Source organism: Vitis vinifera, chromosome 3 (assembly GCF_030704535.1).
Source record: "Vitis vinifera cultivar Pinot Noir 40024 chromosome 3, ASM3070453v1".
Lineage (NCBI taxonomy): Eukaryota > Viridiplantae > Streptophyta > Magnoliopsida > Vitales > Vitaceae > Vitis > Vitis vinifera.
Window position 1 is genome coordinate 17209808 of NC_081807.1, and position 14881 is coordinate 17224688.

The 14881-nt window shown below is 30.3% G+C and overlaps 2 long non-coding RNA genes across 2 annotated transcripts; one reads left to right on the plus strand and one right to left on the minus strand.

Moving 5' to 3' along the window:
• Positions 1–308: 308 nt before the first annotated feature.
• LOC104878914 (uncharacterized) lies at positions 309–1691 on the minus strand. The gene is made up of 2 exons (XR_785512.3): positions 1503–1691; positions 309–547 (listed from the first exon to the last, which is right to left on the minus strand). It is a non-coding gene; the product is annotated as an uncharacterized LOC104878914 (long non-coding RNA).
• A 4093-nt stretch (positions 1692–5784) lies between these two features.
• Positions 5785–14121, plus strand: LOC109122379 (uncharacterized). The gene is made up of 2 exons (XR_002029830.2): positions 5785–6280; positions 9884–14121. It is a non-coding gene; the product is annotated as an uncharacterized LOC109122379 (long non-coding RNA).
• Positions 14122–14881: the final 760 nt, after the last annotated feature.

A 14881-nucleotide genomic window follows, 5' to 3' on the forward strand; every position in this document is an offset into this window, starting at 1 on the left:
ATCATCAACTTGTTGATTAACACATACAAAAATCATAACATTATAACAACACACATAAACACCCACAAACATTGACCCCAAGGTATTATCGCAACCTTGGCTCTGATACCACGCTGTCACGACCCAAATTTCGGGCGACCCAAAATTTGACCCGTGACCCCAGGTCAAAGGTTTGACCCTAGACCCTAGGTCAAAGGTTTGACCCTAAGGGTTCCTCCTATTCCATGTTGGCAGTCAACCAAAACACTCTGGATTTTTTTTTTTCATACATCTCACTAGAATTCTCATAAATTACAATATCCCAAACCTACTCAAAACAACAAGATTAAATAAATATTCATTATAGTCCAAAATAAAAGTTCACAATTAACAACTTAATCAAATAAAGCTTCATAGCAAATCCATGAGTCATAATTGCTAAAACAAATCCCCAAAATCCAAAAAGGAACACAATAACAAATAAATGCCACGCTCCACTAGGCCGCTCCAGGAGCATCCTGAAGTCCTCCCTGTCCCACCTGTGGATCCTTAGGAGAGATATCTGCATCTAAAAAGGTGTAACAAGGAAGGGGTGAGCATTTCCACATTGCTCAGTAGGGTGCCTAGCACCCAAGGGGTTAAGGGGATTACTATGTTTCAAAGAATACGAAAAGGACACTTCAACACAACAGGAACAATTCAACAATATCAATCAATCACATAGTTTAATATATAATATTATACACAATTTCACAATATTCAACAATTACATGAATGCACATGAACGTGTGACACACAGTCATACACTGCACTATTGTTCTCGGGCTTTCATCGAAGGATACGCGTCCGCACCCAAATACACTCCCCATTCGGAGTCTTCCCGAGGTAACTTTTGGGTCTTTCACCCTAGGGATCTCTCTCCCTTCTTAATTCACCCCACACGGGCTTCCACTTCTCATCTCTATTTCATTCATTTATTTTTTTTTTTTCACATAACCATGATGCAAATGAATGCCACAATTCCAATGTTCCTCAATAATTCAACAATCTCAACATGCCCCAATAATCCAATAAAATAATTTCACACATTACAATTTCCGATAATATCCCAAATAAATATTCAAAAAAAACAATGCATATCAAAATCTTGAGATTTTACCACACTTACAAAATTTTTCAATCATTATAATAATTTCTAATGTCCAAAATTAACTAACTATTTACCCTAAAATTTTCGAAAATATTCTAACCAATGCCTAAAAATTCACAAATCATTATATTTGCAATTTAACCCAAATTTTGGAATTTTCCAACCCATCTAATAATTTTTTAACATTTCAAAACAATTAATTATCAATCAAAATCAATTTCTCGAAATTCCAAAAATTCCAAACAAATCCCAAATATTCTAGAAAAATTCATACAACACTTATAATTCCTAATTAACTCAAAATGACAATATCTATAATTTTTTTTCAAGGGAAAAACATAAAAATTTATGTTTTAGGGTTAGGGTCCCCTACCTCAGATCTGAAAATTTGGCCGTTAAAAACAAAATCAGCCATCGTAGGCTTGTTCGTCTAGTCGAATAGAGTACTTCCTCCAAATTTGGGCCGAAACGGAGATCGTTTGGCTGTCCAAACGGCCGATCAAAATTCCGGCGAGTGCCCTAATTTATGCACAGTAACCTTTCTCTCTCTCACCGCCCCCGCGTGCTGCAATTCTCCCCCTTTTCCTTTTTTTTTTTTTTTTTTTTCTTTTTACTAACCCTCCAGCCACACAAGCCTGGCCTAAACTTCAAAAGCCCAACCCATTTTTTTTCTTTCTTTTTATTAACAGCCCACTAGGCTTTTAAAAGCCACCAACCACTTAAGCCAAGCCCAACTCAAAATCTAAGCCCAATCCATTATTATTGTTATTATTTTTCTTTTACAACTGGCCAATATTCAAAACCCAATGAATATATTTTTTTTCTTTTATTTTCTTTTCTTTATTCTAATTGGTTTATTTGATTTCCAATTCTTTTTTTTTTCATTTTAACACACAATTTTATTTATTAACACCAAATAAAAACTAATTTTTCTCAATATTATTATTCATCAATTTAATTTAATTAATTAATTTATTTTTCTTAATTAATTCTAATTAATCTTAATTTATTTATTTTTCATTTTCGTTTTCGTTTTTTCGTTTCCGGAAATTTCCAATTTCTAAAATCCTAAGAAATTTTCTATCCTAAGGCTGACATGGCATAAAATTTTCAACTCGTTTAATTGACCGACACAATAAAACGAACTTTACCAATCCGAAATTGACACGTGTTCTCCAAACACTTTTCTTTTTGACTTTTCAACCATCACATAAAATAAGACTTTTCAAACTAAAAATGCTAACGTGGCATAAAATACCTGGTCATTACAAAAACCCTACATAAACCCTTTATTTTGCCCTTTAACTCACATAATTTAGCATCTTATAATCTTTGATTTTCCTTTTGGAGACTTCTTAGAGGACAGTTATGAAACGTTAATGTGATCACAAAAACTTCTGAATTTTAATCTAACATCCTTTCTTGTTTGATTTTACTATCCCTTTAGATCTAATTAGAATTGTAAAAGAAAATTTCGTTTTCATAACATTAATTCATAATTTAAATTAATTGATAACGGGTTTCATTTTCTTTAAAAATATAAAATGTGATAAGGGTTTCATAATGAATTAATACAAGATTTTATGCAAATATGAATTCATTATTTTATTAATATCATTTTATAAATTATGGAAATTGAGAAATTAATTATGCTCATTAAATAGGTAAAATGAAAATCAATATATATTATTGATTATTAGATATATATTCCAAAATTTCAAATCATGCTAGAATAATATCCTTTTTAATATTTTATGAACTACAAGTTAAAATAGAGATTTAAACTTGTTACAATTATTAAAACCATGTTTTAAAATACAAAATGAGTTGTTTTAAAATACATATAAGTAGCTCCTCCCTCCTTAGGAAAACTCTCCCTAAACTCTAAAGGCTATTTTTGCATTAGAAAACCTCATTTGAATCTAGAAATGGTGAACTAAAAGTTTTAGTTATTCATGAAGATTTTCTGGCATCTTCATTGGCGTCTTCTTTGGGAAAATCTAAGCTCATCCTCGCTTTATTAAAACAAAAAGCCAATCGTGAAAATTTAAGATCCCCTTACAAAGATGGGGAGTCAACACTCTTACGCATATATATCGGTGTCAACAAGTTTTCCTTGTCGAAAGTCATTAATTGAATCATCATTTTCAAATCAATCAAATTAAAGATCTCAAAGCCAGAAGGCCCATATAGTCTTGGAATCACTCATCTCTCAACCATAATAGCTGTCATAGCCATAACAACAACCTCAACTAGACCACCCATCTATGCCTGCCTTAAAGGAGACTAGAATGAGAAGTTTGCATGAAGCTTCCCTTATGGTTGTGTGCGTAACTCATGATTTGGAAGCATGGAAAAATTTTCCATAAGTTTGCGTTCATTTCTCCACCTATATGCAACATCACTCTTTTGAGCTTCTTTACGCCTGCGAACCGTTATCATTGTCTTTGCTATGAGGTCCTCCAATGAATAGTTGTGAGCCTAAGGTATAAAAACGAGACAAACTTCATCTTGGGTAGCCAAAGCTACCTCATTCTCAAGGAACAACAAAGTAACCAAACTTGCACTTACTAACCATCACACCCATCCTTACAATTGATAGTTTAACCTCTATCAAATTGACCACTTAAGACATGATGGATCTTGTTTAGCTTGCTCAGGAGTTTACCTAACCTCCTGTTTTCTTAGCGTATGTTAGAAGTGCTTAACTATTCTTTTTGGGCAAAGTTTGTTCATGGTTTTATGCTTGGTTGAGGGCACTTACATAGAATTAAGAGGTTGTGAAAGTCACCAACAACATATGATAGGCTCGTGCTTCAAGACACCTTAGGTGTTCAAAAATCATGTACATCTTCAAAGGTCATTCGATTTACCTAACCTTGATGAAAAGTCATCAGAAAGCACAAGAATTATTTTGATGTCAACTCATAAACGAAATAGGTAAATACATAGAAATCTTGTCACCCAAGCAAGTAATCAGTTGAGGTCCAAGTGAGTCTTCCTTAACACACCTATTTTATGATTTCTAGCACATTTACTTGATGCTGAAAAGAAAAATGGTGAAAAACCAATGTTTATCAAGTTAGAAAAACCTTCTAACTAGAGGCCTAAGACCAAGTTAGTTTCAAAACAAGGCCTTTTACTAATAGCCTAGTTAGAAATAAATGATCAAGGTGAATAGCCATGAAAGACCTAAAGATATCTCTATTAGATATCTCAAAATCCTAACCTAAAAGCCCACATCTTGCATTAGTCCTCCTAATTTAGGACATCCTTTATTGAATCGCCCCATGTGGCCATACATGAAAGTTATCTTGGTGCAAAACTGTCCTCTCACTCTTCCAAAGATGGATCACCTCTGTGTTAAGCCGACCTCCACATCTCCAGGTATAGGTTGCACCTGCACACTTTAAATCAAGCTTTGCCTCCAGGTATGGGTCAATTTTGCACTAAACCAACTTCCACATATGAGCATAGCTTACCCTAACGATAAAACCCTTAACTAAAAGGTCCTTAGATGTGCTATCCACTAGATAAGCTAAACCACTATCCAAATTGAAGTGGTTAGTTATAATTATTCTAGCATGTAGAGAGTTCAACTCGAATCTTTTACACTCTTTACTCTGAAAACATTACTAATTCCACTGATTTCATGCAAACTAAACAATTAAGCTTGCATATTGACTTATGATGAAGGAATTATTTCAAAAGAGGAAAGATAGGTTATCAAATAAGTCCACCCTATGACAAGATAATTCAAACACTACATCAAGGTTCTTATATGCAAGGATAAAAATATCGCTAATCATAAATATATTGGTAATTCGATTTTACGGATATATTGGAGATATATCGACGAATAGTTTGACACAAAATATTGATTGACCTAAAATTGATCAAAACTTACAAAAATGTAAAAAAAAAAAAAAAACTCTTAAAAATGAAATTAGAAGTATAATAAACATTTTTAAGTTGTTTTGTTGAAAAAATTAATATATATATGTATAATTTATTATATTTGATAATAATATTGTATGCATCAATAAAAAATATAAATTTTATAAGTGTATATTGATTATTAAATTACATAAAATATCATTCGATAATAATATTATGATATTTGATTATATTATATTTAATTTTAATATATATTTAATATTAAAATTATGATACATTTAATTTAGTTGTATTAAATGATATAAAATAAATAATGATAATTGTACAATTTTTAAATATTTAATTAATATATTAATAATATTAAAAACACTATAAAAAAAATTATCATGATAATTTTTATATTTTTGCTAATCAATTAAATGAAAAATTTTTATTTAATTATAAAATAATTATAATTAATTTATTGTTTAAAGTATTCTTTTAATATTTTGCTTATATATATATATATATATATATATATATATATAGCTTTTTTTTGGGGGTTCGAGTCCCCTTGACTCGATCAATGCACGATATATCAGTATCGTTATATTTTAATCACTACTTACAGGTACTCAAACAAGTATTGAAAATGACATCATAAGGGAAATGTCGGCGGTCCCAACCTGATGGCGGCAAAAAGTACTATACTAATATTAATATACCCTAAGCTACCTGTTTTGAATGATATTTATCATTTTACTCTGAAAGCTAAAAATCCTAGGCACGAAACCTCTGGTTAGGTCTTGAGCATCTTCAGGGTTTTATTTTTATTGTGTTTCTAAGCTTCATAGGTATCAAGCAATCACAAATGGCCGAGTGTTAGACCGGGTAAAAAGGCGAAAAAATGGGTTTTCGTTTAAGGCCCTGTTTGGTTAAAAACTTGGGGGCAAGTTGGAGAGCCAGGATTCCAAACGTGGAATGCACGGAGCTCAAGTGAGAGTTGAGTCACGTGAGGTAAGAATTCTCTAGATGCTTCTAGAAAAGGGTATTTAAATAGAACAAAACCGACTCTGTGGTGATCTTTGACCCTTTTTCCTATTTCTTGAGCGAGTGAGAGCTTTGAAATGGGAGAGAAGAGAAAAATGTGGTTTTAGAGAGAGTTGAGAAGTGAGATTCAATATCCACGGTGGAAGAATTCAGAACTGTTAGCAGAGGTCTTTGGAGGGAAGATCATCAAGCAACTCGGTTTCATAAGCTGAACCTCTATTTCAGGTTCTAGTGCTCTTATTTTGTTTGATTATTGGTGTAGAAATTTAGGTTATGATTTCTCTAATTTCTGTTGATTTGGTTAGATCTGGTTGTTTGTGGAATTTTGGATTATATATATATATATATTTTATCAAATTTTGTTGATTTGTATAAATTTGAATTATTCAAGAACCCTAGGTTGTAATTTCTTGAAAATCTCTGTTGATTTGTATAGAATTGATTATTTTAGAACCTTAGGTTGTATTACTTTTAATTTTCTGATTATTAAGAGTTGATTTGGTTGTTTTAAAATCCTAGATTGCAATTTCTTGTTAGTTTATATAGATTTGTTCATTTTAGGCTTTTAGATGTTTATTTTTTATTTTTAAATATTTTCTTACTTAGATAATTCAACCAGGAATCAGAGTTGTTTCTATGTTGCTATGTACTGATCCAATTACCTTAGAATTGTAATATGTAATTTTCTAAATTTGTCTCTATTGATTTTTAATAATTAAATTCAATTAGAAATCTAAATTTATCTCTGTTGATTGGGTTTTTATCCTCTATTGATTTGTACTAATTAAGTTCAATTAGAAATCTAGATATTCTCTTTATTAATTTGGACCGATTTGATTCAATTAGAAATCTAGGTTGTGCCTCTATTGATTTTGGACTAATTTGGTTAAATTGTAACCTAGGTAGCATTTATATTAATTTTGGAATGATTTAATTCAATGGGAAATTTAGAATTTGTCTTTATTAATATGGTTTGATTTGATTAAATAAAACCTAGGTCATGTCTCAATTAATTTATGAATTGATTTAATTCAATTAGGGACACAGGTTATGCCTCCATACTCTGAACTGATTTAATCAAATTGAAATTTAGGTAAGGTAAATTCAAGGTATCATCATTGGTAGGATTCAAACCTAGGATTATGTGCCATTTATTGGGATCATACTTTCCAGTATTTGTCCTGACCAACTAGGCTGTCCCAGTGGATTTACATTGATTTCATAATTATATTTGATATTCAAATACTTTCCAGTATTTTTATCATGGAGTGATATTCAAATTGGTTTCAACTAAAAATAGGATACTATTTGATTTCTTAATTATAATTTGATACCATCATCATAGATTTGAAAGTTCCATTCTATTCAAAAAGAAAAAGCCATTGGAAAACCAAATGACAATTGGCTTTAAGTAAACTTATTTTAATCCTGATTCATGAAAGGTTGATTTTATTTTCTATGATGAATAAATCATTCTTTTTATACTTCATATATAAATTTATACACTTATACTTCGATTCTTCAATAATCCTAAGTATGATATTACATGTATACAAATAAATTTACTTTCGGATTGGTTTTTTTAATTACCTCTTCTTGAACAATCTTTAGTTTTCCTTTAAAACTAATCTAGATTTTTGGATAATAAAGTATCAAATTTCTCAACTAATTTTATTTGGTATGCATATTTGAAAAATGTTTTAAAAATGATTTTAAGTAGACACGAATTAATTTCATAACTCCAGGTAATGGAGACATTGTGGATGAATATGTGGAAATTAAAATGAGACTTAATAACTCCCAACATTTGAAATGATTTTAGAAAAATCAATTTTTTTACTTTCATATGATTTTCCATTTATTCCAATATTGAATTCTTAAATTGAAATCCATATTATTTAGAGAATTCCTCAACTCTTAACAATAATAGGAATCACTAAAATTATGTTATAAAATAGTATAAGATTAGTCAAACAAAGTGAATAAAATGAAAGTTGAAAACACAAGTCCTCTATAATCTTAAATCCAGTTATTTTCTTTTGCTCGTATTTAATCTCTCATTGATGCATGTGCAATTATTTAGATTTAAGTCTTTCTTCTAAATTCATAGCTATTATATTTTGTAAATAAAATTTTTCCCTTGGAAGAACGCTTTATTTGCTAATCTAAGTACGCAAGTTTTCACCTTATCTTTTTATTTAAAGCCATGCGCATGAGTGAACCTTGTTTATAATTGTTTTGTTTGCTATGTTTGAATCATGTGGTATTAAATTTTGCTTGCTATTGGTATGTAATGCTTCTTGTACAATTTAATATTATTATTTGCCAATTAACTCTTACATTTTATGGAAACGCTCAACTTGCAAATCACATACGCTTTTCAGTGTTTGATTGATGACATACATTGAATGTACTTTGATGTGTAAAATTGATTTATGGTATCCATAGATTAATCAATCAATTGGCATAGTTATCCCAACTTAATTAGTAGAGACATTTGTTTAGGGCTCAGAGGGATGCTACATTTTGATATCTTCTTGATAGGTAACTTGACCCTCGGGCTTAGACTCGGGTTTTCAAATTTTTTATTTATGAATTTATAAATATAATTATTTACAGGGAAAATTAAGAAAATAAAGTTGTTTACAAAGTATTATTATTATTATCATTTAATTTTTAAGAAATTAAAATATGTTTTGGAATGATGTATTAAGAGTGTTTCGTAATGTTTTCTCTAAAAGTGTTTTTATGAGAGTCATTTATCAAGTGTTTCTCTAAAAAACATTATAAGTGATTTTTTTTTTTTAACATTATAAGTGATTTTTCAAATATTTAAAAATGTTTCTTTGCTATAAAACGAGGATAAATGCAACACAAATAAAAGTAGAGACAACTATATATTACGTTAACATTATATATAAATATATTGGGAAGAAAAGAATAAGACATTAGAAGTGATAGAGTTGAGAGAATGAAAGAAAGAGAGAATAAGAGAGAGATAATGAGAAAAAGGGAGGGATTTCTTTCTTGCTCGAGATAGGTTTGTACAAGAGAAGGAGACCTTTCATAGGCTTCATAGAGGTCCTCCATTAATGCCTCTATTTATTCATATTAATGGAGAGCATTAATGGAAGACTTATTATGTTGTTTAATAAGGGGGTTTTAAGTGGTGACATTCACCTTTCATTTACAACACCCTCCTTTGGATGTCCACCACACTAAAGAATATGTATCATTAAAACCTTGTTAGTAAAAAACCTTATAAGAAAAACCTAGTGAAGGAAAAAGAGTACAACATTCTTATAATTCTTTAAAGCATTCTTGGTATGTTAGGATTGCCTTGTTAAAAAGCTTACCAATAAAGCCCAATGAGACAAAACCTGGACAAAAAGGAAAAAGAGTATACTACAATAACACCCTTTTACAAGCATACTCTCCCTCATGTTGATATCCTTGAGTCAGCACATTCCAATCTTGTGTATTAACTTCTTGAATGTTGAGGTTGACAATGACTTTGTGAATAAATAAGCTAGATTATCATTTGAGCGTATTTGTTGAACGTCAATTTTACCACTCTTTTGGAGTTCATGTGTATAAAAGAATTTTGGTGAATTGTATTTAGTTCTATTTTCTTTAATATGACCTCTTTTTATCTATGCAATGAATGCAACATTATCTTTAAATAATATTTCTAGGCCACCTTTGATATGTTGGATCATAGATCTTAACCATATACATTCATGACTTGCTTCATGAATTACAAGTATTTATGATGATTTGATGATATGACTTCCATTGTTTATTTGACAAATCTCCATGAAATAACAGGACCATGACAATGAAACACATTATTTGTGATCTAGCTTTGTGTGGATTTGAAAGATATCCTGCATCTGCATATCCAAGCAATTGTTGTTTTGATTCATTTGAATAAAATAGACTCATGTAATTAGTTTCACAAAGATAATGTAATATATGTTTGATACCATTCCAATATCTTCAAGTTTGAGCAGAACTGTATTTTGCTAATAAATTGACAAAAAAACAATATTTGGACATGTATAATTGGTAAGATAAATAAGTACACCAATAATGTTGAGATATGGTACTTTAGGACCAAGTAATTCTTCACTTTTTTTGCGAGGGTGAAATGAGTCATTTTTCATATTAAGTGATTAGACAATCATTGGAGAACTTAAAGGATGAGTTTTATCCATATGAAAACCCCTCAAAATTTTCTTAATGTATGTTGATTGATGTATTAAAACTCCATTTAGAAAATGCTCGATCTATAGGCTGAGACAAAATCTTTCACCTCAAATTCCTTTTTCAAATGATATGTTGTTCTTGTGAGCTCTTTAGGAGTTTCAACAAGATTTAAGCCATTAACATACATTGCAATAATTGTAAATCTGGTTTCTGATTTCTTAATGAAGATGTATGAACATATAGGGTTATTCACATACCCTTCTTTTAGCAAGTATTCGCTAATGTGATTATACCACATGCATCCAAATTGCTTTAATTCATACAAGGATCATTGTACCTTGATTGAGTACATGTTACGAGGCTCTCTACTATTTGCTTTAAGCAATTTAAATCCTTCAAGGGTTTTCATGTATATATCATTATCTATGGATCCATATAAATATGATATAATAACATCTATGAGATGCATATTCAATCCTTCTAAGACTGTCAAACTAATTAAGAAATGAAATGTTATTGTGTCCATGACGAGAAAGTATGTTTTCTTGTAGTCAATACCAATTCTCTATGAGAAACCTTGTGCTACTAATCGTACTTTATATCTTATGATCTCATCATTCTCATTGTGTTTTCGTACAAATACCCATTTGTACCTAATAGGCTTTACATCTTCAAGTGTTTGGACTATTGGTTAAAAAACTTCTCGTTTTGTTAATGAGTTTCACCCTGCCTACATAGCTTTTTTCCATTTTGGCCAATCATTTCTATGTTAACATTATTCCATATTTCATGGTTTGAGATTTTCATCATTTCTTATAATATTAGAGGCCACTTGGAAAGAGAAAATATTATTAACATTTTCTCTTGTGTGTACATAACTTACTGACATCTCACAATTTTTAGGTACCTGTACCTTTTTAGGGGCTACTTATTCAATATGTGCCTTTTTAGGGGTTTCTTGTTTAATATGTGCATTTTCAAGGACTTTTTGCATTATTTGTTCTTTTTTTGGGGCAATAGATTTCTTAATTTTAGATCGATCAATCATTTTGATGGTTGCTTCTAGAGTAACAAATTTTCTTTATGTTCTCTTCTTTTGGGGAATTATATCCTTTGAGCTGATAGGTCTACCACGCTTTAGGTGTATCTTAGATTCATTTGTTAATTGTTCTACAAGGACATCAATCCATGCTGGAGTATTTGCATCCGGGATATGTGACTTTGTTACTTTCTTTGTATTTATGAATGTATCTGGTAATTGATTTGCAAGATTTTGAAAATGAATGATCCTTTGAACTTCTAGTTCACATTGATTTGTATAAGGATTAAGATGGGACATAGTAGATGCCTTCTAAGTAATTTCTCGCCATTATTCAAGAATCGGCTTTTCTTTCCTTAATGAGAAGAAAACACTTTCATTAAAATGACAATCCTCAAAGCGGGCTATAAAAACATCATTTGTCAAAGGTTTAAGATATTTTATAATAGATGGAGAATCAAAACCTACATAAATCCCAAGTTGTCGTTGGGGACCTTCATTTTAGTGCGTTGTGTAGGTGCAATTGGTACATATACTGCACAACCAAAAATCCATAAGTAAGAGATATTTGGTTGTTTTCCAAGTATAAGTTGTAAAGGGAAGTATTCATGATAAGTTGTAGATCAAATACGGATTAAAGCTACAACATGCATAATAGCATGTTCCTAGGCAGAAGTAGGTAATTTGATTTTCATTAGTAATAGTCAATCTATTAATTGAAGATGTTTGATGAAGAATTCTGTTAAACCATTTTAGGTATGAGTATGGGTAATAGGATGCTCAATATTTATTCATATTGACATACAATAGTCAATGAATGTTTGAGAAGTAAATTTTCTAGCATTATTAAGACGTATTGTCTCAATTGGATAATATGGAAATTGTGCTTGTAATCTGGTCATTTGTGCAAAGAGCCTAGCAAAGGCAACATTACGTGTAAAAAGGAGACAAATATGTGACCACCTAGTAGAAGCATCTATTAAGATCATAAAATAACGAAATGGTTCACATGGTGGATGGATAGAACCACATATGTCTCCATGTATTCTTTCTAAAAAGACCGGTGACTTGGATATGATTTTAGTAAAAGATGGTCTTACTATCAATTTACCTTGTGAGCAGGCAACACGTGAGTATTCGTTGGGCAAAAGAATCTTTTGGTTCTTTAGTGGATTCCCATGTGAGTGTTCGATTATTTAACGCATCATTGAAAACCCTAGGTAACCTAACGTGTCTTGTCAAAGGACAAAAAATTTTGGGTTGTTGAACTTCTAGTTCATGACAACATATGATTCATATGTTTTATAGTTGTATGATACAACCTAAAAAAGAAAGCTGGGAATTTTCCACTATAAGTTTTCTCCATATATAATACAAGTAATGTAAAGATATTCTATATTATCTTCATTCATAGTTTCAATTTGATATCCATTTCTTCAGATATCCTTGAAATTGAGCAAAATTATTTTAGATTTGCTAGAAGATAAAACATCATTTATATGGAATCTAGTTCTATTTGGTAGCATTATGTTTGCTTTTTCGAAGCCTTTAACCAAGTTTGTAGTGCCAAATATGGTACTTACATTAACTTTTATTAATATCAATCCGAGGAAGTATCTTTTATCTCAAAGAATTGTGTATGTGGTTGCACAGTCTGCGAGACATACATCATCCTCATTCATCTTGAGACAAAATAACACAGATTTTAGATATAACTAATATTAAAAAAAGGGCATAATATAAATAACAATATATAAAAAAAAAATGTAATAACAAGATATAAATATAAGACATAACAATATATTATTTGATATATAAAGTAACATCAATCAATGTTAGTATTATCATCATTTATTAAATGGTTAGTTTTTTACTTGGACCTCCAAATAAATCAATGTCATAGTAAGCTAGGTCCAATCTATCACCATCAGTAAAGTTCATCTCTATCTATTTTCCTTTTACTTTTATTGATACTTAGTAAAGGTCGACTAAATGTTTGAGTGTATCATAGCTACGTAACTAATTTCCCTTCATACCACATCTATAACAATTATTTTAATGGTTCTTGGAAGGTTTATCTTGTATACACTTCCCATTTTCTTGTTTTGCCTCTGTATTACTTGACTTTTGGTGGTGTAATGAGGCTTTATTTTTATGAGAATTTGAGGAATTACTACCATAAAAATCATGGTAATGAGGATTCCTTTCACGACCACATCCTCGTCCTTGTCCACGTCTACGAGTTTGGGACGATATTACATTTGCTTCAGGGAATGGTTCAGATTCAGTTGGATGAGACTAGTGATTTCTCATCAAAAACTCATTATTTTGTTTAGTAACAAGAAGACATGATATTAATTCAGAGTTTTTTGTATATCAACGCTCTTGATATTGCTGCTATAGAAGCACATTTGAGGCATGAAATGTAGTAAAAGTTTTTTTAAACATGTTTTTTTTGTGATTTTTTCTCCACACAACTTTAATTGAGAGCTGATTTTGAACAATGCGGATTTATATTCACAAACAGTTTTAAAATCTTGCAACCTTAAGTGCATCCAATCATATCAAGCTTTTGGGAGAATCATAGTTTTCTAGTGGTCATATCTTTCTTTCAAATTACTTCATAGAGTAAAAAGGTCTTTTACTATAAGATACTCACTTTTTAAACCTTCATGGAGATGATGGTAAAGGAAAATCAATGCTTTTGCGTGATCCTATGGGAATGCTTGATTTCTTTCTTTGATTGTAGCTCCAAGGTTCATTGGATTAAGATGAATTTCAACATCAAGTATCCAATATAGATAGTTCTTTCCCAAAAGGTCAAGTGCCACAAATTCGAGTTCTGTGAGATTCAACATTGTTAAAAAACTTCATATATATGATAAAACATTATTATTAGAATCAGTTACAATAAATTGATAACATTAGTATAACTTTTTATTATAATCAAAACTAAATAATTTTCTTGCAGCTTTTAACAATATATAACACAAATTAAATGAACAAAATCAATAGTAATATAAATATGTAAAATTTTATTCTATACAAACAACCTCAAGTTTAATAACTAGAATTACCTTTAAAGTAATTTGTGTTGATAACGTGTTGTAAAATGGGATAAAAACAACACAAATAAAAGTAAAGACAACTATATATTACTTTAACAATATATATAATAGGGAGGAAGGAATCAGAGACGAGAAATGAGAGAGTTGATAGAATGAAAGAAAGAAAAAAAATAAGAGAACGAGAGAAAGAGATGTTACATTATGATTATTTAATGTTTGTATTTATACCAAACCTCTGAACACTGTAAATATTTTCCTACCGTCCAACCTCTTGAATTTAATTCTCACTTGTCACATGTAAATACTTTGCCTATAAATTAGTGGTAATAAAAGAAAAGAAGTGTGCCCGAGAAAGTGTGTGAAGGTGTGTGCAACAGTGTGTAAAGTTGTATGTGAAAGAAAGCTGTATCTTCAGCCTTGTACATTTATCAGCAATCAATAAGAAAGTAAGAATTTTCTATTAAATTTCTACCTTCATTTAGAATTTATTTTATTATGTATTTTTCTTAC